General features: G+C 37.3%; 1 protein-coding gene across 3 annotated transcripts in view; it reads left to right on the top strand.

Annotated features, from left to right (window-relative positions):
• The window catches only part of ETV1 (ETS variant transcription factor 1), a 243576-nt gene that overhangs the window by 14403 nt on the left and 205439 nt on the right, over positions 1–23734 (top strand). For 2 of the 3 annotated variants that reach the window (XM_059171254.1, XM_059171257.1), the window contains exon 2: positions 22177–22236. The exons of the other annotated variant lie outside the window; for it this stretch is intronic. The gene's annotated coding sequence lies outside the window, so the exon portion shown is untranslated. The remainder of the gene's footprint in view (positions 1–22176; positions 22237–23734) is intronic. 3 annotated transcript variants of the gene reach the window in all.

The following is a 23734-nucleotide window of genomic DNA, read 5'->3' as shown; positions in this document are numbered from 1 at the left end:
GAAGCCACACACCCAAAGCTAGAATGTTCGTCGTTAGCTGTGTCTGAGTAATGCTGCCAATTATTGGAGAAGGCAAACACATCTTCCAAAGACATGGCTGCTACTCTTGGTTAAAACTAATAGAAAATGAAAAGTAAGAAAATAGTACTTCATTTAAAAACTAGTTGTGCTCAAGTAGTAAGATGTCCATTGATGACACATAAGTGTTAAAATCCAAGGTAGAAAATTCCATCAATTGAACATTTGACTCAGAGTGCTTTAGATAATAGGTTAAATGTTTATATACCTAGACCTCACTATTTATAGATTTCATTTTTTAAAAAACATTTTATTTATTTATTTGACAGACAGAGATCACAAGTAGGCAGAGAGGCAGGCAGAGAGAGGAGGGGGAGCAGGCTCCCCACTGAGCAGAGAGCCTGATGCGGGACTCGATCCCAGGACCCTGGGACCATGACCTGAGCCAAAGGCAGAGGCTTAACCCACTGAGCCACCCAGGTGCCCCATCTAGTTACAGATTTTCAAAGCAAATCTAGGATGCTTCCTCTGCCTCTCCCTCCACTCACTCATGCTCTCTCTTGCTCTTAATAAAATCTTAAAAGAGAGAGAGAAAAGATTCTCAAAGCAAATCCAGTGCCCTAAACCAAAGATGAGGTGATACTTAAAATATATGTATATTTATCTTTATTTTGTAAGACTGAAAACTTAAAATTCACAAGTGACCTTCTTAGTCGTCTTGACAGCGACTGCATTACCAATAATATCAAATGTTAAGCTTGAAATACAAACTTCCATCCTGTGCTGCACACTTCCCTAACATCTATGGCATTTCCCTGAAGAAGGCCATGAAGAACACCTTGCTGAAAAAGGCTTTATTCCTCATCAACCAAAAAAATAGTGGGACTTCTGAATAATTAATGCAAAGATACCAATTCATACACCCTAATGCTCTCTTTCAACATGAATGCAATAATAGTTAAAAGATCAGCCTTGTTGGTTTTCCTTTAGGCTCAAACATTTTACCTCTGGAAACTATCCCAGCAGTAGCCAAAAACCATAGCTTGAAGGGGAATATCAGAGAAGATCATGTAATAATCAGAACTCACTTTTTTTTAAAGGATCGTGCCACATATGTAGGTCTCTATACTTCATTTTGCTTATGTTTTCTCCTTGGGCATCAAACATGTACATAAAGTGGGATTCATTTCACAGAAATGGATTTCAAAGTCCAGACGTTTAATTTTTTAACAATTTAATTCATTGCCACACCATTAGATGTTTTTCTTCCTAAGTGTATTTCAAAGGGCAGTCGTTGTTCCTCAGCTATAAACAGAGCTTTTGCCCAACTTCCTGGGTAAACCACACTCCAGTCCAAATAATACTTGTACCTGATTCAAGATAATCAAACTACAAATACTCCATTATAAATAATAGAAGAAGGCTGAACAATGCTGAGGAAATGTTCTGTATCATTATCTTTATTGGAGGCCTTTATGGTTCAATACAAAATGATAAGAGGAAGTGGGGAGAAAAATAAGAGGAGTCTTAGACAGGAGGTCCGAGTAGAGTAGTATGTGCAAGAGGAGGACATGTCACACGTGGCTTTCAAGCTTTTGACCACAGAGCAGAGTCAAGAAATATATTTTACTTCATCTAGTTACACAAGTGGGAGCACATGTACACCTGTGCCTGTGAAGAGCAAGAACTGAAATAGAATTTTCATGAAATGACATCAGGAGTACGTGGGATCTATTCTGGGACTTTCTAACCTATCCTGATGGATGTCATCTCCTGTCATCCTATTCTTCACGTGTGTTAGGACAACTTTTGTGCTCCAAATACTAACTGTAATCTTTGCTGTCTATCCAGATGATAGTATGTGCCTCAGCTGCATTGGGTATTTCTTGGATTCTGGGTTGGGGCTTCTCAATCACCTCTCCTTGGGACTAGATGGAAATGCCATCAACTGGTCTGAGAAACATAGAAAAAATTTATAAGGTAACACATTTTTGGAGTAATCTTTGAGGATTAGGGAACAGGAACCATTGGGAAAATACTGTCCTCTCTTATTTTTCTTCTGAGGCACGTATCTCCTAATGTTCTAGAACCACACTAGAGGGATCTGGCCCTGGATGCCCGTGGTGATGATCAGAATAACACCCTTGTGGTTTGTTCTTCATCTCCCATCTCACTACTCTTAGTCCTTGACTGTTACTACTTGGGATCAAATTATAAATAAACCACGTGCACATATACTCAAACCTGAATTGACATGTTTTTTGGTGTGGGAGAGTGGGGAAAGAGACCTGCTGACATCCTATTACTTGATTAAAACATTGATGGTCATGGATTGGTTTCATGATTCATTAATATTAATTTGAAAAACAGGATCTAGCCTTTGGGAAACCAGAGAACCCAAGTGAAAAGAATGACTCCTAGGTGATGGTAGAGGTAAATAATTCTCACATAATTAGAGAACCTTGTGAAATACCCAATGATCAATGATGAATGCTGTTCAAGAGTTCAATTCTAACCTAATAGAAAAATATTGTCTATCTCTGTGGTATATTTTAACCCCTCTATCTCATGCCTCTGGTGATCTCATGGAAATATAGAATGTATATAATACATTTAAATTGAATTGGTCAAATATCTGTTGAGTTTTTACAATGATAAATGCTGCAATATTTGCAGAAGACAGTCAAAACACGTCTAACACCTTTCAGTGTTAAGAAATGACAGTCATGTAGGCATAGCGGATGCTTTCAAACTTTATTGTTAGGGGGAATTAGTAGTTTAGAAGGGAAATAGAGAACTTAGAAATGCATGTTTAGGATTAGATAAGATATTTAAATAAAATTAGGTGACTGGAATAAAAATTCATCAAAAAAGAAATATGCAGGAAAAAAGAGAAAAACAAACAGACTAACCAGTGCAGAAACAGCTGAGAAGAACATCAGTAACACAAATTTTAGCATCAGATTCATATACACAAATACCTAGGGAGTGAGCAACAAGTTAAACATGAGATGTTATCATAAGTAACTATGCATATCCACATCGTTGTTACAGGGCTTCCTTGATTACTAAGAAGGTGTGCTGCTCATGCAGATTTCCCTGTTAACTGTATAATCTTGTCCTTATTGCCATACACTCAATCTGATGCTTAGTTCTTTCCTGTGGACCTGCAGAAATCATTTCAACATATTCTGAAGAATAATCTGTCAGTTATGTGTGTTACAGATGAAGGAGTCTTATTTCATTAGTATTCCAAAAGAGTTCCAGTAGCATCTGACAAACTCTTCATTTGCCAGGCTGAATTTAAGTCAAAAATAGATTTAAAAACACTTAAAGAGGGCACTATTTTAAGAAGTCTTATCTCTTGTTGGTCAAAGAGTACAAACTTCCAGTTATAAGATGAATTCTGGGGATCTACCGTACAGAATGGTGATTATACCACTAGCACACTATTGAGTATTTCAAAGTTGCTAAAAGACTAAATCCTAATTGTTCTCACCGCAAAAAAGAAAGAATAATTACTTGATGTGAGGAAGTTGTCAGCTAACACCATGGTGTAGAACTGCTTGGCAATATGTCAGTGTATCAAATCAACACATTATACACCTGAAGTTTACATAGTGTTATATATGTCCGTTATATTTCCAGGAAGCTAAAAAAAAAAAAAGGGAAAATTGTATCTCTGATCCAGAAACATTATATCCAAGGGCTCTAAATAAATTTTCTAGAACCTCTATCATTGTATTTGAAACACGATGAAGATCAGTGAAAAGGCCAAAAGGTGAGAATTGTGTATAAAGAGTTGGGAAATGAAGGGACATCCATCCCTACCTACATTTCAGAACACTTAATCTGTGAACATGCAAAAGGGAAAAGAATAATAAAAAGCACCACCTGTACTTGTCCCCGATTAGGCATGGGGCTTACTAGTGCCTCGGCCAGTGCAGTGCCATGCCGCAAATGCCAGTTAAAGATTTACTGAACAATATGTGCTACTGTAGGCATTGGCATCTTACGAGGAAAATCTATAAATGGAGCACATGTATTGATGGACAAAGAAAGTACTGAAAAGTCCAAAGACCACACCATGTGAGAATTACTGAATCTGAATGTATTAAGCTTCAAAGAAAAGATAGTCACATATATGGAAGTGAAATTAAAAGCAATCATCTGACAGCAAGAGCGGTCCATACAGGAACATTACAACGGGAAAAGATAAGGAACTTTGAGACTTAACAACAGCAAAAACATCTGAGGCATTTGTTAGATGCTGCACAATGTGTTAGATACGAGGACACAAAAGCACATGAAAGACAACAATTCTCAAAGCTTATTTTCAATCAAGTAGAAGAAACCGATATTTACAAGGTTAAAAATCAATAACAGGTGGTAAAGCAGTAAAGTATACTAAGGGAGTACAGAAAGTATAGTGACTAATTCATTTCAGTATGTTCAATTTGTTAATGAGTTACCTTGAGAAGTACTGAGATCCTGGGCAGAGAAGGCATTCAAGCCAAATACGAGCAAGATACATTTAGATATGTACAGTAAACATAATTGCTTAAAAGCTGAGTGCATTTGAGACAGCAGGATCTTAAGTTCATTGGATTTCTAAGAACATGTTTGCTTCATGCATTTCATTCTTAAAACCCCCCAAACCACAAAAAAACAAAAACAAAAAACATGTACTCAATAGCGATGAAAGAAACTACGGTCTTGTTCATATTTAGGCCTGGGTTGTCAGTTTATGATTCATAGTCTAAATCTGGGGTTGGGAGACTATGGCTCATTGGTCAAATCCAACTAGCTGCCTGTTTTTGGTTTTTGGTTTTTTGGGTTTTTTTTTTTTTGTTTGTTTTGTAAATAAAGTTGTATTGAACACAAACATGCTCAATAATTTGCATATTGTATATGGCTGTTTGCATACTACAAGAGCACATTTGAAGAGTTATGGAAGACTGGCCCAAGATCTAAAATATTTACTGTTGTGCTCTTGATGGAACAAGTTTGCTGAATGACAGATCTAGAAAACCACTGTTGCTCTTGTGGAAGAGGGATTGTTGGAGTAGGTCATTATGCTCTTTATATGGTACTTGTAAATTATTGTGTATTTTTATTCCATTTTGAGAAATTTGTTTTTTACTAATGTAGATAATTATATTCTTATCTTTTAACAAATAACCCTGAGAGTGATGAAATTCTCAGTGTAATCGATTCAGTTCAGGTGGGTCATGTATGCTTTGCCTTCCAACCTAAAAAATTACATTATAAATCTGTAGATTACTTGACTTTTGCCACTATTTCCACTCAAAAATACATTTAAATGGATTAGAAAACAGTGGAAGTAACATTGCTATAGCAACAGGACCTATATGATGAGGTAATGTTTGTTAGATATTTAATGTTAAATTAATGAGAATTATGCAACCATTACTCCTCTTGGAGTGCCAGTAATCGATGTTTTATTATCATGTGAGTAAAGGGATTCTATCTTCTATTTTACTCTTATGCTGATTGATCTGGCCAAGCTTCCTGAAGAATTAAATGCTGAGGTGTATTTTGAATGCAGAGAAGAAAGTCTGAATTGGAAACTTTTTTTTTTTTTTAGCATAAATAGCTAAGTTAGAATGACTTTTTAAAAATGATATTAGAAAAGTCCATTTATCTAGGACTCAGCATTCACAGGAATCCTCTCAAACATAAGATGTTTTTTGCTAGAAATGTGAGATTAGGATGTCTGGTGGACAGCTGCAGTTGGCCAGCCTCCCCAGTGGCCCCTGATCATCCTTGTCTGATGGTGTTCACACCCCTGTGTTGTGCCCTCCTCATTGAGTAGGGCTGACTTGTGTAATCAACAGAATATTGCAGAAATGATAGAATGGAATGTGGTATCTAAGGCTAGTAAGAAAAGACATTGAGGCTTCCATCTTGCTCTCTGGGACTGCTCACTCCTGGGGGGAAGCCAGTTGTAATTATAGAAAGATACCCAAGCAGCCCTATGGAAAAGCAGTGTGGCAAGAAAATGAGGCCTCTTGGCAAGAGCCGGCAAAAACTTGCCAGCTAAGGTGAGTTGGAAGAATAGACTTGAAGGAGATCTGTCAGCTCCGATCAGGTTTTTAGATAATTCCAGATATTTTTGACTAGAACCTCATGAAAGACATCAAGTCAGAACCAATTATGCTGCTCCCAGATCCCTGCAAAACAGAAACTAAAATACCGATATTATTGGTGATATTACCATTTTAAGTCACTGTTTGGAGAGACATGGTTATACATAGCAGATGATTAATACAGCAACCGTACCCCATCTTGAACAGTTGTGGAGCCCAGCCTCACTGAGAGAATCTGTCCACATTAATCACCCTTTTGGTCCCTTGGAACAGAAAGTCCCAAATCAAAGGCTTTACAGGAACATCATGCAACATAGACAGAGGCCGTCTTCAGCATAGATTCAGCCCAACCAAAGTGCCTGGCTCAATGCCTGGGATATGCGACGGGAAATGTTTCGAAGTAGGAGACCGGCAAAGAGGACTGGCTCTACTCATTCGAAGTCATGTGACATTGGGCCTGGCACATAACCCCTAAACATCACTTCTTTAAAACTGAAATGAGTCTTTGCCTTTTTCCAAGTGTTGTGAGGGTCGAATAAGGGAATGTGTGTAATGATATGTGTGAAAATAGCCCCATCAGTAATGGATAATCCTTATACCTGATGTAAAAGGAAACAACTCCTGCTTGTTTCTTTATAAATATCCATATGACTGCCCTTTTTGGTTGGTCTGAATTATTGGACATATGTGTAGCTCAAAAAATAATCTTCCATTTCTTGATGCATCCCACCATGGGAGTACCTGAATTTCTTCAACCATAGCTTCAACTCTGAAGCCACAGAAAGGACGCCTTTCTTCCCTGTACTGATTGTCCTCTTGTTTGTCCTCCTAACCACTTTGGTGGTGGCCTGCCATATTTATCCAGTCTGAGAAGATTCTGTACTTCCTGTTCTTACTCATCTGTGCTCTGTGCTATGAACCACCCACGTTAAACACCCCTAGAGGATAAAAGGAACACTCTCTTTTAGTATATATTGCTCCTATCATCATGAATACAAAAGAAACATAACTCTTTGCAACATCAACTCAACTACTTTATTACTTTATATAATATAATTAATAATATAGATACCACTAATATTTATTCTCTGCACCAGGTGCTGGAAATAGAGGTGTGAGTAAAGTAAATTCCCTACTTTTACAGGGCTTTTAGTTCATAGTGACTGAATACAGGTCATAAATGAACTGTATAATTGCATAGTATAATAGAGGATCCATTGAAAAATAAAAGGGAAGGATAATAAGGGGTACCTGGAGGGTGCAGTTTTAAAAAGAGTTGCCAAAAGACTTCATAGAGGAGTGATATTCAAGCAAAGATGTGGTGGAAGTAAAAGGTGACCTGGGGTCCTCAAAGGAAGAGCATTGTCATCAAAGGAAATAGCCAGCATACAGACCACCTTGAAGAAACATGTGTGGTTTGTTTGGAAAGAGAAAGGAGGTCAGTGTGACTGGAATAAAATGAAGAAAGGGGGATTGTAACAGGTGAGGCCAGCATTTTTAACAGGAATCCGGATCTTTTCCAGCAACTTGGCTTGTACGTGGAGTGACATGGGGAGTCACTGAGGGATCGTGAGCTGTGAGTTGATCTCATCTGATGTATGAGCTACACGCTAACATTTTTTATAAAAATAGAGTGGAGGGGTTATGCCAGATGGTGGGTGACTTGTGAGGGAGGCTTGAGCATTAATTCGGGTAAGTAGACTAGCACTAGAGTGGTAAAGACATTTTTAAAAATGGGTGCTATAAAATGGTCAGATTCCAGATATATTTTGAAGGTAGAGCTGGAAGGGCTTACTGAATGATTGAATTAGGGTAGAAGAGAAAGAGGATGCTTAGAGACTGTGGCATGAGCAGCTGAAAGAACAGCATTGCCTTCAAGTGATAAGAAAGATGGTTGGAAAAATATGCCTTGGGAAGATTCAAAATAAAGAGTTCATTTTGTAATTTGTTAACTTTAAGGGGCACATTAGACTGTAAGAAAATCAGGTGAAAATGTCAAGTAGATAGTTGTTCAAGGTGGAAGTTTAGGAATAAGGTCTGGGCTTGTAATTTGTCAAGATTTAAATGATTTTTAAAGTTGAGATTTTATTTTTAATAAGTGTGGAATAAAAGGTAAATGATCCAAAATTGAGCCCTAAACATTCCAATTTTAGAAATAGGCGGGTAGAGAGATAGCAGCAAAGAAGCTTGACAATGAGCAACTTACCACTCAGAAGAAAAAGCATGCTACAGTGGCAGCCTGGAAGCCAAGTGAAGACAGTGTTCTCAGGATGAGAGACCCACTGGTTGTCAAATGCTTTTGTTAGGTCAGTAGATGAGGACTAAGAAAATCAAGGCAGAGACCATTGGTGACATCAAAAACAATAATTTCGGTGAAGTTGGAAGCATGGAAACCTCAATGTGGTATGTTCAAGGTAGAATGAAGGAAAATAATCAGGAGAGTGTTAGGACAATTGAGAAGTTTTTCTTTAAAGACAAAATCTGGTGTAGTAACTGCAAAAAGGAGAGAGATCCAAGGAGAACTGCTGCAGGGTGGGAGATCCTTGAGAATTTTTTCTTTAAATGTATTTTATTTACTTTAGGAAGAGAGAGAGAGAAAGGGGGGAGGGAGGACAGGGGGAGAGGCAGAGAATCTCAAGCAGACTCCCCACTGAACATGGAGCCTGACGCAGGACTCAGTCCTGCAAGCCTGAGATCATAACCTGAGCCAAAACCAGGAGTCAGACGTTCAACTGAATAAGCCAACCAGGCTCCCCAACTTGAGAATTTTTTGTTTGTTTGTTTCTGAGAAAATCTCAGTAAAGAAGGGGGGGGGGAAAAATGATGGAGCCAAGAGAGATTTGTGGAAGCAGTGAGCCTGAGTGGTTTAGAAACTGGCCCACAAGTGGAAGAGTTGGTCCCTGCACGGACATAGGTGCTGAGAGGTGGGTGGGTGTGTTTGTTGGAATTCTCTGAAATCTTACTGCTTCAGCTTTCGCACAAAAGTAGTATGGTAGGTCATGGACCGAGAATTAGCATGAAAGCCTAGGTGTTGAAGATTTGAAGAGAGAAAAGATGATTTGAAATAGTCATCAAGGAAAAGGGGAGAGAAACTATTCTGGGCAAACAATGTGAATCCCAGACATTGTTAAAATCTTGCTTGATCTTTGTGGTTATATTTAAAGCGATGTGTGTTTTCCTCCAGTACGTTCAGCTGCACCGTCTGCACAGGAGTGGAACGGGAGACAAGCTAGGTATAAATAGGATGCACATAGGCATTGCCAAGACAGTAGAGTAAAATGAGTGAAAGGCGGGGGAGTTAGGGGTAGGGATCAGGAGTGATTATAATGACTGAACGTGGAGTTCAAGCAGAATACAGAGGGTAACAGAAATAGGAGGATGGATGTGAGGGTAATATGAGATGGTATAGTCAATGGATTGTAGAACCTGTTAGTTAGAGTATTGGAGTTGGGATTTTAGACCAAGTAAACTGGACATTTGGGATGTAGTTGTTGGAAGTAAGGATGCTTGTGAATGAAATTCAGAGGAACTACAGTTATCAGTAATGATAAATTGTAGGTGTGACCTTAAGAATAAGTAGGCGACAGAGGCATTAGAAGAAGATCAAAGAACTATAGGCAAAAGTATTACAAGAATCATCTAGGTACAGGTTGAAATTCTTTAGAATTCTGGCAGGAGTAGTGCTGGAGAGTGACCATGAGCCAGGAGGCAGACTTCTCAAGGAGAGAAAGAAACGTAAGAGCCAGCAGCCAACTGCAGGAAGCATGGATACTGGCAAGGATAGTCTCAGGACATGGAGTCTGAAGAGTCAACACTGGATACTTTTTAGAGAGTAGAGAACAGGAATGGCTGCTGTCCCTAATGTGGAGCCGGAAGGCCTACTGCACTTCTGGAGAGGAACACGTGGTGTGTTATGCAGCATACCTGTGTCACATGAGGTGACAGCTTTTTCTTTAGGGAAGCTGTCATCTTTAGGGAAGAGGCAGAATTGAACATAGAGCAAGGACGTAAAGAACATGAGCGTGAATTTTGCTTGTGACTGACTGCAAATGCAACAGTCCAATGCGTTCATCTTCCATGCTTTAGTAACTGTATTACGTAACAAGAAAATTGTTGTGGAGGAAAAAAGAACCTGGATGCTTACAGATGTTACTGAACCCGACCACAGTTCGGTTGTATTAATGATTCACCTGCAACTATGCACTAGTAATGTAGGTGATGGATTCAGGGGCACTGGTTTAGAACAGCTTCTGGGCTTTGTGAACCGCTTTTACTTTTGTAGCTCCAAGATGTCTTTACAATAGAGTAAAGCTTGTGTTCCATTAGCCTAGGCTGATGGGCAGTCAAAGCAATAGTATGAGATTTTTGAGAACAAGACAGTGGTTCTGGTATCAAATGTATATTTGGTAAGTTGTCAAAAATATATCCAAAGCAAGCAGTGAGAAGATAAAGTAGAAAGAACCCTCTGCTAGACTTGAGTTCTAGTGTTACTCCCCCACTTTCTAGTCAAACCTGTCAGGCTTTGATTATTTTCTATATATAAACTGAGAGGGTCAGGACCAGAGAAGTCTTAATGTCCTGGCTCTAAAATTCTAGTATGTTAATCTAGTGACAAGATAAATAATAAATATTGTTATATACTAACTTTCCTTTATACTTTGCATTAAGGTACTTAAAAACTACATTTGTTTGTGTAGTTGAAAATTGAAAAATCCAATAAGTAAGAGTAAATAAACACTGTTTCGGCTTTTGAAAGCAAATGAAACAAAGAAATGAAAGCCTATACCATACCAAAAAATGGTAAAATTTATTATCTTTCACCAATCCCAGGCAAAGAATGGCTTTCTTTCAGGTATTTCTTTTTCCCAACCATTTTCAAGATATTTAATAATTAACAGTATAACAGATTTCCTAATATTTAGTCAGAATAAATCCTAGGAAAGAATGATAGAAGAAATAATGGATGATATAAATGAAAGAAAAAAATGGTATAATGCTAAATGAAGTAAAAAACAAAACCCAAAAATTGTTTCTGGAAAAAAAATGTGGTTATATCATTTTATTATTCATTCACATCATGTGGCAGGTATGAAATAAGCTCTGTCCCTGAGATTTTTTAGTCCATCACATTCAAAAGCCTTCTTTAAAATTAACTCATATTTGTTTCCATTACATTTTTTTCAATGTAAGTGAAGAAATACAGGAAGAGCCAAGTTTATAGTAGAACACATAAAAAATAAATGACATTTATGTCCATCTATAACTCAGAGTAGATGCTAAAGAATAAAAATATTAATATCATGACCAAATATTACCCATTGCTGTTACTATGACTTCCAATACTATGTTGAATAAATGTGCTGTGAGTAGATGGATATCTTTGTCTTGTTCCTGATGTTAGAGGAAAAGCTCTTAGCTTTTCACCATAAAATGTGATGTTAGCTATAAGCTGGTCATCATGGCCTTAATTATTTTGACTTACATATCCTCTATACCAACTTTGCTGTGAGTTCTTATCATAAAAGGGTATTAAATTTTATTAAACTTTTTCCCCCATCTTTTGAGATCATGTGTGTTCTATACTTCATTTTGTTAATATGGTGTCTCACGCTGATTTTTCAGATCTTGACCATGCTTTGCATCCCTGAAATAAATCCCACTTGATTGTAGTGTGTGCTCCTTTTGATGTACTGTTGGATTCAGTTTGCTAATATTTTATTGAAGATTTTGTAGCTATTTTTGTCAGGGATATTGGTACTTAGTTTTCTTTTCTTATAATGTCATTGTTTGGTTCCCCTCAATTTTAATGACTTTATTTATTAATTTTTAAAGATTTTATTTATTTGACAGACAGAGATCACAAGTAGGCAGAGAGGTAGGCAGAGAGAGAGAGAGAGAGAGAGAGAGAGAGAAAGGGAAGAAGGCTCCCTGCCGAGCAGAGAGCCTGATGCAGGGCTCAATCCCAGGACCCTGGGATCATGACCTGAGCTGAAGGCAGAGACTTTAACCCATTGAGCCACCCAGGTGCCCCCAATTTTAATGACTTTAAAAAGCAATGAACGTTGTTTATCTCTCACAGTTCATATGAATCATGAATTCAAGAGTGGCTTAGGTTAGGCAGTTCTTGCTTAAGGTTTCTCGTGATGTTGTTAGGTGATGTTGCTTAAGCTTGAAATCATCTGAATGCTCAGCTGAAGCAGAAGTACCCAATTCCACAGTAGCTCACCTAAGTGACTGGAAAGTTGATGCTGCTGTTTTTGAGAGCTGCTTCCACATAACCCTTTCTCAGGACGGCTTGAGTGTCCTCACAATATGGCAATTGGCTTACCTATGAGTGACAAAAGAGCTAGGGGCAGACAAAAGCTATTCTTTTTAGGGCCCCCAACCTTGATTTTTATCACACTCTATTCATTAAAAGTGGGTCACAATCCAGCCTGCATTCAAGGGAAGGGAAATTAGGCTCCTCCTCTTAAAGAAAGAAATGCCAGGGGCACCTGGGTGGCTCAATGGGTTAAGCTGCTGCCTTCGGCTCAGGTCATGATCTCAGGGTCCTGGGATCGAGTCCCGCATCGGGCTCTCTGCTCAGCAGGGAGCCTGCTTCCCTCTCTCTCTCTCTCTCTCTCTCTCTGCCTGCCTCTCTGCCTACTTGTGATCTCTCTCTGTCAAATAAATACATAAAATCTTTAAAAAAAAGAAGAAAGAAAGAAAGAAAGAAAGAAATGCCAGTGAATTTTCAGAGAAATCACCAAAAACCCAATGGAAAATTAAGGTTTGCTTATTTCTTAATTAAGACTCATTATTTCAGTTTGATGCCTAGTAAATTCACTAAACATAACTGACTTCCTTAGTAAGCTGATTTTTTCCATCCTCCCACTTTTCCTCCCTCCCTTTCCTTTTCCTTTTTCTCATTCTTTGCTCTTTCTTTCTTTCTTTCTTTCTTTTCTTCCTTCTCTTTCTCTCTCTATTTCTTTCTCTTTATTCTTTTAAAATTTGCTATTTTACTCAATGGATCACCTCAGTTTTCTACTTTGGAATCTAGTAGACATAGCTGAAGTATTTGTTCCAAGGTCACCCAACAAACTATGGAACTCAGTCTAAGTTTTCCAAGTGCAGATTCACTCCCATTATTTTCAGTTATTTTGAAAAAAAAAAAAAAAACAAAACAAAACATTAATGACAGGAGCTTTACTTTTATTCCAAGGTTTGTGATCATGAATCTAAGATTCAGGGAAGTGCGTTTCTAGTGAATATGAGACAGATACCAAGGTGGAGAGGGGGGGTTATGAAAACGTGAAGTGACAAGGTCATAGAGAGAATTTTGTTACCCATATAATATAAGTCTGGGTGCATGATGTGGTAAAATGAATTGAGGACTAGATAATGCACTGCAGACCTTTCAGATAGCAGGAGCAAAAGTCATTTTTTCTTTTATTTCTTATTTATTTTAATTAATAATGCATGATGATGATCTCAGCAGTTTAGCACAGCAAGTTCCAATTCTCTCATTTTCTATCTGCAGAACAGAGATGTGACTCTGCTGTCAATATAGGTTGTGGCATTTGTTACATAATAACAACAAAAATCGTATTTAGTGTGGCTAACTTTTTGAACCTCTCTACAATAAAAGGATGCAGTGTTGTCTTGTGCAAAGAGATGAAGTCATGTCATGTCTTGTTTGAGTTAAGGGGATAAAGCTACATAGTGGGCAGAGACAAGGGTTAAGAAAGTCATTCTCTGAATATAATGAAACAGAGCAAGAAAAATAATACCGCTTTCATAGAATATCATAGCTGAGCTATATTAAAGAAGTATAAAATATAGTCTTCCTTCAATACTATTTACTACTAACATATTTTATATTTAATTTCCAGTGAATTACATTTTGAAAGTAAAATGTTAGTCAAGAATAGCAAAAGTTTTCAAAATTATAAATATCTTTGCCACTCTCAAGCTAAATGTATGCTATATTCTCCGTCTGAATTTCAGTGCTCATAGATCAAAGACTAACATCAAGAGAACTTTCTCTGACATTGAAGGTCAGAAACTTCAGAAACAGTGCTAATAGAATAAGAACACAAAGGTGCTATCCAAGAATGTCTGTGTTTACTGTACATTCAGACAGCTAAATAATTTTCTCAAAGTTTAGTTATACACTGGACAGTCTCATTTCAGCTTGCATTGGAAGAATTTTTAGTGGTTTCTTAGGAAAAGAAACTTCCATGTCAGCTGCCAGAAAGCAACATGATGGCCACTGTTTGTTCTATGCAATTACAAAAATAGCAACGGCCTGTGAGCATGAAAGCTGTGCCAACTTGTGTTTCAGGGTAACGCATTCTAGTATAAGATAGTTTCAGGTAACAGTTTTGTGACTTAGAGAAAAGAAATTACCAACTGATAATTGATTTTCAGACTCACCCCAAGACTCACCCTCCCTTGTAGGACTCTAGGTTTTAAAGAAATTTAGAGAAATTGAAAAGTTTTGTTTAAATCTTTCTAAAGAATAAAATAAGAGTAGCTTTCTTGAGTAGAGGGCTCTGCAGATGATTGATAGGAGTGTGTCACTGAGTTTAAATTTAAACACTTGCCAGAAGACAGACTGTAGTGCAAAAGTCTATGGAAGTAAATATTATCTGAATTAAATGACAATTTATTCACCCAGAAAATTATTACAGTGTACAAAAAGAAAAATTTTGAGGTTTTAGGTAATTCCTAAACCCTAGGACATAAATTCCATTTTTTTCTTTTTTCTCCTCTATTTTTCTTCTAAAATGGAAGAATGAAAAACCTAAGAATAGGTGACATAAGACAGACAATAGAAGCCCAACCTGAGTTTTGTCAGACTCGGTCAGAGCTTGGTCCATTGCTAACAAGAAACACTGCCATCAGTGTGTGTGTGTGTGTGTGTGTGTGTGTGTGTGCGTGCGCGCGCGCGCGCGCGCGCGTGTGTGTGTAGAGAACAGAATCAGCTAATGAAATCAAGCTTTCCTTGATGAATCTAGGTTTCTAATTGAAATCTTTTCATGATTTGGCTGTATATGGAGGCATGCTAGAATCTGTCAATGTAGCCCATGGGGAAGTGGGCAGGAAACAGGCTGTCAGGTTTTGTGCCATTTCAGATGGAGTGGAGAATGGAGATGCTGTTTGATACTGCAATTCAAGAAGTATCAAAGAAGGCTTGGGGTCAAAGTCAACCTGAAAGCTCCTTTCTTTCATCTAAAAGATAGGTCAAATCATACTATTCCTCCCATTTTTTTTTTTTCTTAAGAAGGAGAAAATATAGAAGAGAGCAAAGAAAACATTCAAAGTGAAGACATAGGCAGACAAAGAGAAAAAAATCTTATACTTGAAAGGCAAAGGACAGGAGAACTTCAAGCAGACTGCACAGTGAAGGAGCAGATGGGGTGGCGGATTCCAATAGTGTCCAGAGCAGCTAGAACCATAGAAATACAGGTGACAGTGTCTGAGCAATTGCAGAAATAAAATGTCGTGGAACATTGGCACTGAGAGCAACATACGTGGATTGACCAAGTACAATACCAGGGGACAAAATAAAAGAAAGATGCAGATAGACGATGAATCAATCCTGTTCATATAGAAAATCTTCCTCAGGATGTTGATTTTACTGCAATAAGAGAGTGAAAGAAGGAAAGGTACGGGATTTTTGTTGTTTTTCTTTTTAATCCTCTTTTCTCAGGGGTGAATATTTTGTGTTTTGGGAATCCAGACAGAAGATCTTTTACCTATGAGATGGCAACTCTCCATCATCCGGATGTCATTTGGTGGGGAGAGTGCAGGCAGAGGGAGGGGACCGAATTATGTGAGGCTGTTGAGCATAGGGGGTAGACCCGAATGGCAATGCTTTACATCTTTGCTTAGATGAGAAAGGGAAGAGGTTTTGCAGGCTTAACACCATTTTTTTCAGCCCCTGGCTGTTCTCAGGAGGCCAGAAGAGGGGTGGAGGGAGGACACTTGTAAAGTGTGACTCCTAAGCATAGGCCCTTGAGAGTAGCAGCAAATTTCTTTGTGGCTAAGTGTGCTATGAGTGAGATTCATATTTGAGCCTGTCAGAAGCATCATCATCACTTGACAGAAATGGGAAAAGAAGGCAGCCTTTGGTTGAGCACTGGAAGGAGAAAAGCAATGATGGGATTTCACGTGGCATGAGAAGGTGTTCTAAGCACCTTGTAATCCTCAAGCATTCTTCTGTGGAGCGACAGAGAGATCCAAACCTCTCATAACTGGGAATCAGAGTCAACTTAATTTGCTTTTAAATAATAATAATGATGTGATACTTCTTGCTTTTGAGTGTTGAGGAGAAAATATTTACCCCAAATTATGCTGTAAGAGTTTCCTGAGCATGGCATGGGTTTCATTTGTAGATGAAAACAATCTTAACACTTTGAAGATTCGAAGTCAACAGATACACTGAAGCTTCTCTTCTAAGGAGGGAAGAAGTGTAAAAAACAGCAAAAGAATGGAAGTGTACCAGAAATAAAACAGATTTCTGTGATCTGCACTAGAATAAGGAATAACTACAATTACTCATTCTCTGTCCCTTTGATCATCAAAGAGAACATGGTGATGGTGAAATGCACAGGAGATCACATTACACCCCAGGGAGCTAGATAGCCCTCAAAAATATTTCCATGAGACACATACCTGTCTTTTTACTGTTTTTATTGCCTTCTGTTAACTCTTAACTCCATTTTCTCAAAATGTTAAACTTTATTTTTCACATAGCAAGTTTATCTCAGTCTTTCCTTATTTTTTAAATCTTCTATTTGTCTTTTAAATTGTGCTTTATTCTAACTTACTAAATGCATACTCTTATAATTTTCCTAATTTTAGTCTCTGGTTTTAATTTTTGGCCATATCTTTCTCACTTCAAAATTTTTCTTCAATTTTAATTCAAGGTTTCCCTTTTCTTAATACCCATATTCCTCTTCTTAAAGCTTTATATCTTTATTTACTTTTATGACTTATCTTGATAATAGCTGAACAGAGCGACCACTGTGCAGAAGAGGATGACGTCTTTGATCTTCCTATTCTGATGTATGTCACCTATATTCCCCGTGCTTGCTTTATTTATTCTTTTAAATAACTAGTATTAATGCAATGATAGAGGGGTCTAAATATTACGTCTGCATAATTAATTGTCCCAGTGACATTTATTCACTAGTCTTGTCCCTATGACCTCTGATACTATCTCTGTTATGTAGCGCATTTCTGTACATACGTCAGTCAACTTCAGATCTCACTATTGTTCTTTATTGATTATTTTTACTGATATATATATGACTACATAAATCACATGTATTATATAATTATATATATTACTTATATATGTATATATTATACAGTTATTTTCCAATACATACATGTTGTAATAGCCATAAGGAAAATTAAGAGAAGTTAGGACTGTGATTACATGCAAGAGGGAGGAAAGAAATGAGTCAGAGATGGACACACAAAGGAGTTCAAAACTACTAATATTTCTTAGGCTCAGTAGCATATACATATATGTTTATTAATAGCTATGGAGTTATTTTGAATTATGATGTTGAATATTGAATATTATATTGATTATTAATTTTAATTATTTTCTTTTAATACATACACTTTATTTTTCAACTGCAAATAAATGACTGCAAATATTTTATTTAAATTTACTGATCTGTAAAATTCACATAGAATGCAAGGTAGAGACTTAACAAGGGGAAAGTAAAGTTCTATTTTGTTCACTTTTGAGTTGCAGATAGCTCTAAAATATCCAAGTGTGGATATACATTCATTTCTGGAGCTCAAGGTGGTAGTTCATCCTGTAGTAGAATATTGAATATCTTCAGCATGTAATTTATACATAAGTCAGGGAATGAAATGGTACTGAGAAAAAGAAGATAGCTCCAGACTGTACTCTGTGGAGAACTTTCCTTCAGAAATATAGGAGAAGGATCTAACCAAAGATAGCAGAATAGCTTGCAATGAAATAGGAAAAGGTTGTTTCAAGGAAGCCCAGAAAGGATAATCTTTCAAGTAGAAGCCAAAATCTTAGTAAATTACGCTGAGAGTCCAAGAAAGTCATGTTTAAAGCAGTGTTTGTTTTCTCTTCTATGAGGAGGTCCCTGTAGCACTGACGGGAGCAGAGAAGAGGTGGGAGCAGCCGGAAGAACTGAGGAGTAAATAGAGAATTCTACTCTAAGAAATTCCTCACAAAACTTCACTCTTATCTCCTCAAGTAAAGTAAAACCCACATCAGAATTGATAAATAGTAGCCAGACAAGCAGTACTAACCTTAAACAGTAAACTGGGAGAAGGAAAAAGTATAGGACATCATACAAGTAACAGGCATGGATGTTATCCCTCCCTGTCAGTTCGACTGGGCTAAGGAATGCCCAGGTACCTGATAAAACATTACTTCTCAGGCTTTTGTATTCAGACTAAATTATAACACTGCTTTTCCTCATTCTCCAGCTTCCAGATGGCAGATCTTGGGACTTCTCATCCTCCATAATGACATGACCCAATTCCTATACTCTCCCATATAAATATACACACACACACACACACACACACACACACACACACACACATAAATATAGTCTTACTGGTTCTGTTCCTCTGTAGAACCCTGACCAACACATGCTGATATCTGCATAAACAGTGCTGAGCAATACCACAAAATGTGGACTAAACAACCCAAGGGGGCACATCCTTTTTTTCTTTTCTTTTTTTTTTTTTTCCTAAAGATTTTGTTTATTATTTATTTGACAGACAGAGATCACAAGTAGGCAGAGAGGCAGGCAGGGAGAGAGGGAGAAGCAGGCTCCCCGCTGAGCAGAAAGCCCGATGCAGGGCTCGATCCCAGGACCCTGGGATCATGACCTGAGCCAAAAGCAGAGGCTTTAACCCACTGAGCCACCCAGGTGCCCCCTTTTTTTCTTCTTACGACAATGAAGCAAAGGGAATGACATCTAGAAAGAATGATGTAAAGTGGGGAAGAAAGAAGAAAACTCTGATAGGAAGACATCAGGACTATACATTGCATAAGAAAAATATCTTGAGTCACATGGCTACAAAATACATCTCATTAAGGTACACTTAATGGAGGCTAATAAAACTTAAGCCTCAGGTTATCTTCTCTGACATTGTTACTCCCTCCCCTTTTTTATAGATTTAGTTTATTTATTTGACGTAACACAAATAAGTGGCGAGGCAGGCTGATGGAAAAGGAGAAGCAGATTCCCTGTTGAGCAAGGAGCCTAACGGTGGGGTTCGATCTCAGGATCCTGGGATCATGATCTGAGTCAAAGGCAGACACTTAACCAACTGAGCCACCCAGGAGCCTCTACATGTGTGCTTTTTAAGTCACTACACCTAATGTTGTATTCATAAATTTTTTTTATTCTTTAACAAAGGCCCTACAGCTTGTATAAATTCACTGAACCTCAATATACCTTTGCCTAAAACTAGGAAGAGTAAACCTTGGTAGTGTGCATAAAAAATTCATAAAGGAAAAAGCAGAGACTCTGCTACAAATGACACCACCACCTCCACAAAAGGTGCTACTTCCTACCCCACAAAAATGTATATAGACCATTTATCCAGCCTTCACACCATATCTCTGGGAGAAAATAAAGCAAAGCTGGCTTTGATACTGTAGAAAGAGAGCTTAGTTAGTCTCACAATTATCTAAGCAAATGGAGTGTCTAGACGGGGACAACCAAAATGGGAAAGAAAAAGAAATAACCAACACAGCAATTAAACAAACACAATATGGCAAAACAACTTAAGATATTAAAGCATGAAAAAGAAAGAAAAAGAGCTCATCCAATAGGAGATTATAACTTGAACAAAAGGCAATTATTCACAATTGCTTCACATTGTAGAACAAATTAAGAAATGTTATTTCTGTAAAATAAGAACTCTAAGATCAAATGTAAGATAAAAAGTAGTTTGAAAATAATTGCAACTGTAAGAGGAAGTGAGGATTAAATTATCATAATAGAATTAATATATTAATTAGAAACAAAGAACAAAAATGATACAACTAAAAATAAAATTGCTGACATAGAGGAAGTATTTGAAATAATCACAGTAGTTACAGAAGGGCTTAAAGAAACAGAATGAAACAATTGGACATGGATGATAGAGCAAGATAAGCTAACATAAATATAATTTTTGTTCTTGGAGTAGAAAAACCTAACACTAGAGCAGAAGATTATTTTAAAATTCAGTATGAGAGAACTTACCCAAAATAAATAATTAAATCTGCAAATCTAAAGAAAACCCTATATTCCAGGAAATTTTGATCTAGAAACCTCAAGAACAAACTATATGCTGAGATGGATAGTTAAGTGTTGTTTTAAAGAAGTCTTTTTGGGGGGCATCTAGAATTCAAATCATCTACAACAGGGAAATACCAGGCTTACATCAAAGTGCTCCTCAGCAGCTTTCAAAGCCAGAATACACCGTTTCCACAATGTTCTTAGGAAAGTATGACCCAGTAATGTTACGGCCAGCCAAATCAGTCCAAGGATAAAGGCACCAGGGAGCTGGGCGGCTCAGTCATTAAGCATCTGCCTTCGTCTCATGTCATGATTCCAGGGTCCTGGGATCAAGCCCTACATCGGGCTCCCTGCTCTGTGGGAAGCCTGCTTCTCCCTCTCCCACACCCCCTGCTTGTGTTCCCTTGCTTTCTCTCTCTCTGTCAAATAAATAAATAAAATCTTTAAAAAAAATAAAGGCAATTTGAGGACTGTATCCTCAAACATGAAATGTATCAGGAACAACACGATCTACGCATCTTCCTTGGGAGGAATAATGTTTGACAAATTCAGCAAAGTATGAGGAAGACAAAACTGAGGAACACAAAAGAAGCCCAAGATGATTAGTGGTAAACATTAAACAGGTGGAACAAAACCAGCTGGAAGCAGCAGTGGGAATTATTCCTTTTATAGAAATGTCATAAGTTTGCAAAAGTTTATACAGTATAAAATATTCATAGTCAAATTGAAATAAGATTTTTCATTTTATTTAAAATACAACATGTAATATTCCATTTTATAAAAATATTTCTATCAATTTCATAAAAATATTTCTATCAATGCAGTTGTTTACATGTATAGGATATATGCATTTTCTTTGTGTTAAGACAATTCCAGGGGACTGTTATTTGAAGATTTTTTAAAAATCTTTCCCTTTATAGTATCTCTGCAAAATTTGAAAATCGGTATAATTCATACTTATCACTTTGCAGAAACAAAGTGATTTAAAAAAAAATAATAAAACCCTATAGCAATAATTTTTTAATGTTAACTAGCATTAATTAAGGATGGTAGATATGAGAATTATTCTTCTTTGTGTTTTTTCAGATGAATTATAATTCCCCCCTACTATCAAAATATTATAAAATGTACACAGAAGTAAAGTTGTAAGGGAGACAGTAAATACAGAAAACTATTTGAAAATGTTTGAAGCAATGGGACCTAGAAAAGGCTGTAATTGGAAGGAAATGTAGATTAACAATGGGGTTTTCATTAAAATAGAGGAAGCTAGAACATTTTTCTATGCTGATATGAAAGATCCTGTATAGCCTGAAAATTTGATGCTGCAGGTGATAGAGATATCTAAGTGAAGGACCATAGTTCTTTGAAGAGGTTGTAAAAGGTGGAACCCAGAGGACTAGCTGAGTGATTGTCCTTGGACACAAAAGAGGTCTAGTCATTCATCGTAAGAAAAGAGAAGAACGAAAAATCTGGGCCCCAATGAAAGCAGGTCATGTTTAGAGTCAGAAAATGGAAGCAGTTTGATTCTGGTTTTTAAATTTCGTTAATGAACTTTGTCACGAGGTTCTTACCTGAGCATAAAGGAGACAGAAAGACTCTTGGCATTGGTTAAATAATGTGAGTTAGTATAACAAAACAAATCCAACGTTCTCAGCAGCTGAACATGATAAATATATTTTAATGATGTGTACAAAATCAGTGTGAGTATTCCTGATAGGCAAGTCTCTTCTTCACTGCCACTTAGGACTCATTTTTTTTTCCAGCTTGTAACTTTAGCATCTTCTGGATCCTCATAGAGCTTTTCCATTCAGCCAGAAGATCAGGTAAGAGAAGCACTGTATGTAGGAGATTTTTTTTAATGGCCAGGTCTGAAAGTGATGGATATACCTTCTGCCTGTGTTCTGTTGGCCAGAATTCAGGAACATGATTACCTCCAACTAAAAGGTTGCTGGAGAATATAGTCAGCTTATGATTCTAGGAGAAAGAGAAAATGATTTGGGGGGAAGCTAACCAATTTCTGCCTCAACAGTGGTATGAAGTAATTTCAGGTGGTGGGACAATCAGGCTGTCTGAGATGTAATATGATTGTTGGGCCAACTGAGTGCCATAAAAAGAAAATCTTAAATTATTTTTGAAATTTTAATTAAAGAACACATAGCAAGAAGTTCTGGTCTCAGTTGGGTGACTTCCTGTATGGTTATTAATTAATTCAGATACAGAATAGGGGGGTAGGATGTCTCATCGAGACCAATTTTCCCAAATGAGTAAGTTCAAGGGACAGTAAAATAACCAATTGAGAATATTTATAAAAGAGAAATGTTATCTATGGACCATAGAAACGAGACTGATCTCGGAAGCAGGTGGATATTGAAAAAGTAATGGAGTTAAATGCTATAGATTTCAAAGAAGTCAAAGATGTATAGGAGTACACATATTTGATAGAAACACTATAAAAATGAAATTGTTTGTCTTAGAGTAGATTGCTTTAAATATCTATTTTAAAACTTTCTGGTAATAACAGGGTTTATGCATATTTTCATAAAAAACAATGGCAGCAATAGAATGGATAAAAGTTCATTGGAAAAGAGAACAAAAAAATGAAAGGCCAGGGCATAGGATTTGTACTTACAAAAATTATAAAGAAGTGTTGAACGAGGAAAACGATCAGCTGTAAGTTCTAGTCTTTGATGAGTAAGTTGGGTAAGAAAAAAAATAGACGACAACTTGAATAGTGGAAAATGTATTTTACCCTCAGGGATGAATCTCAAAAAATGAGGTTAAGTAATGGGTTCTAAGTAATGATGGAAAGTAAGGAATTCTAAGTAGCCCACATAGATCCTGTGGTAAGTGAGAAAGGAAACAACTTCAAGTTAGGAAAAGGAAGAAATTACCCCGGTTGATATCTGGGTTTCACCTAAAGCCAGGAGAAGAGGGTATTTCAAGAGGAGGTTAAAGATACTGAGGTGATTTCTGACCTAAGTGGGTGATCTAGGAGTTGTTGTGAGTTTGTGAAGGAGGGTGTGTGGGTGCTAAGGTCCGTGGCTGTCAGGGGTGGTGTGGAGATGACACTAGAAGGACAATCTGGAGCACTTACATGGTGGTGACTGAGGTGAGAAGAACTAGAACGTACGATGCACTTGCAGGCTTGCAGCAAAGCAGTACTCTCAGTATTACTCTGAATTCTTCTCTCAGGAACCTGCCCCTAGAAAGGAGGGAAGGAACACGGGAAATAAAAGAAATGTGACAGATGTGAGAATATTTGACAGAAAGAATGAAGGTGATTGGTGATTAATTAGAAGAGATAAGAGAAAAGAAGTAAAC

The sequence above is a fragment of the Mustela lutreola genome, chromosome 4, assembly GCF_030435805.1.
Source record: "Mustela lutreola isolate mMusLut2 chromosome 4, mMusLut2.pri, whole genome shotgun sequence".
NCBI classification, from domain to species: domain Eukaryota; kingdom Metazoa; phylum Chordata; class Mammalia; order Carnivora; family Mustelidae; genus Mustela; species Mustela lutreola.
This window is presented reverse-complemented; position numbering and strand designations above follow the sequence as displayed.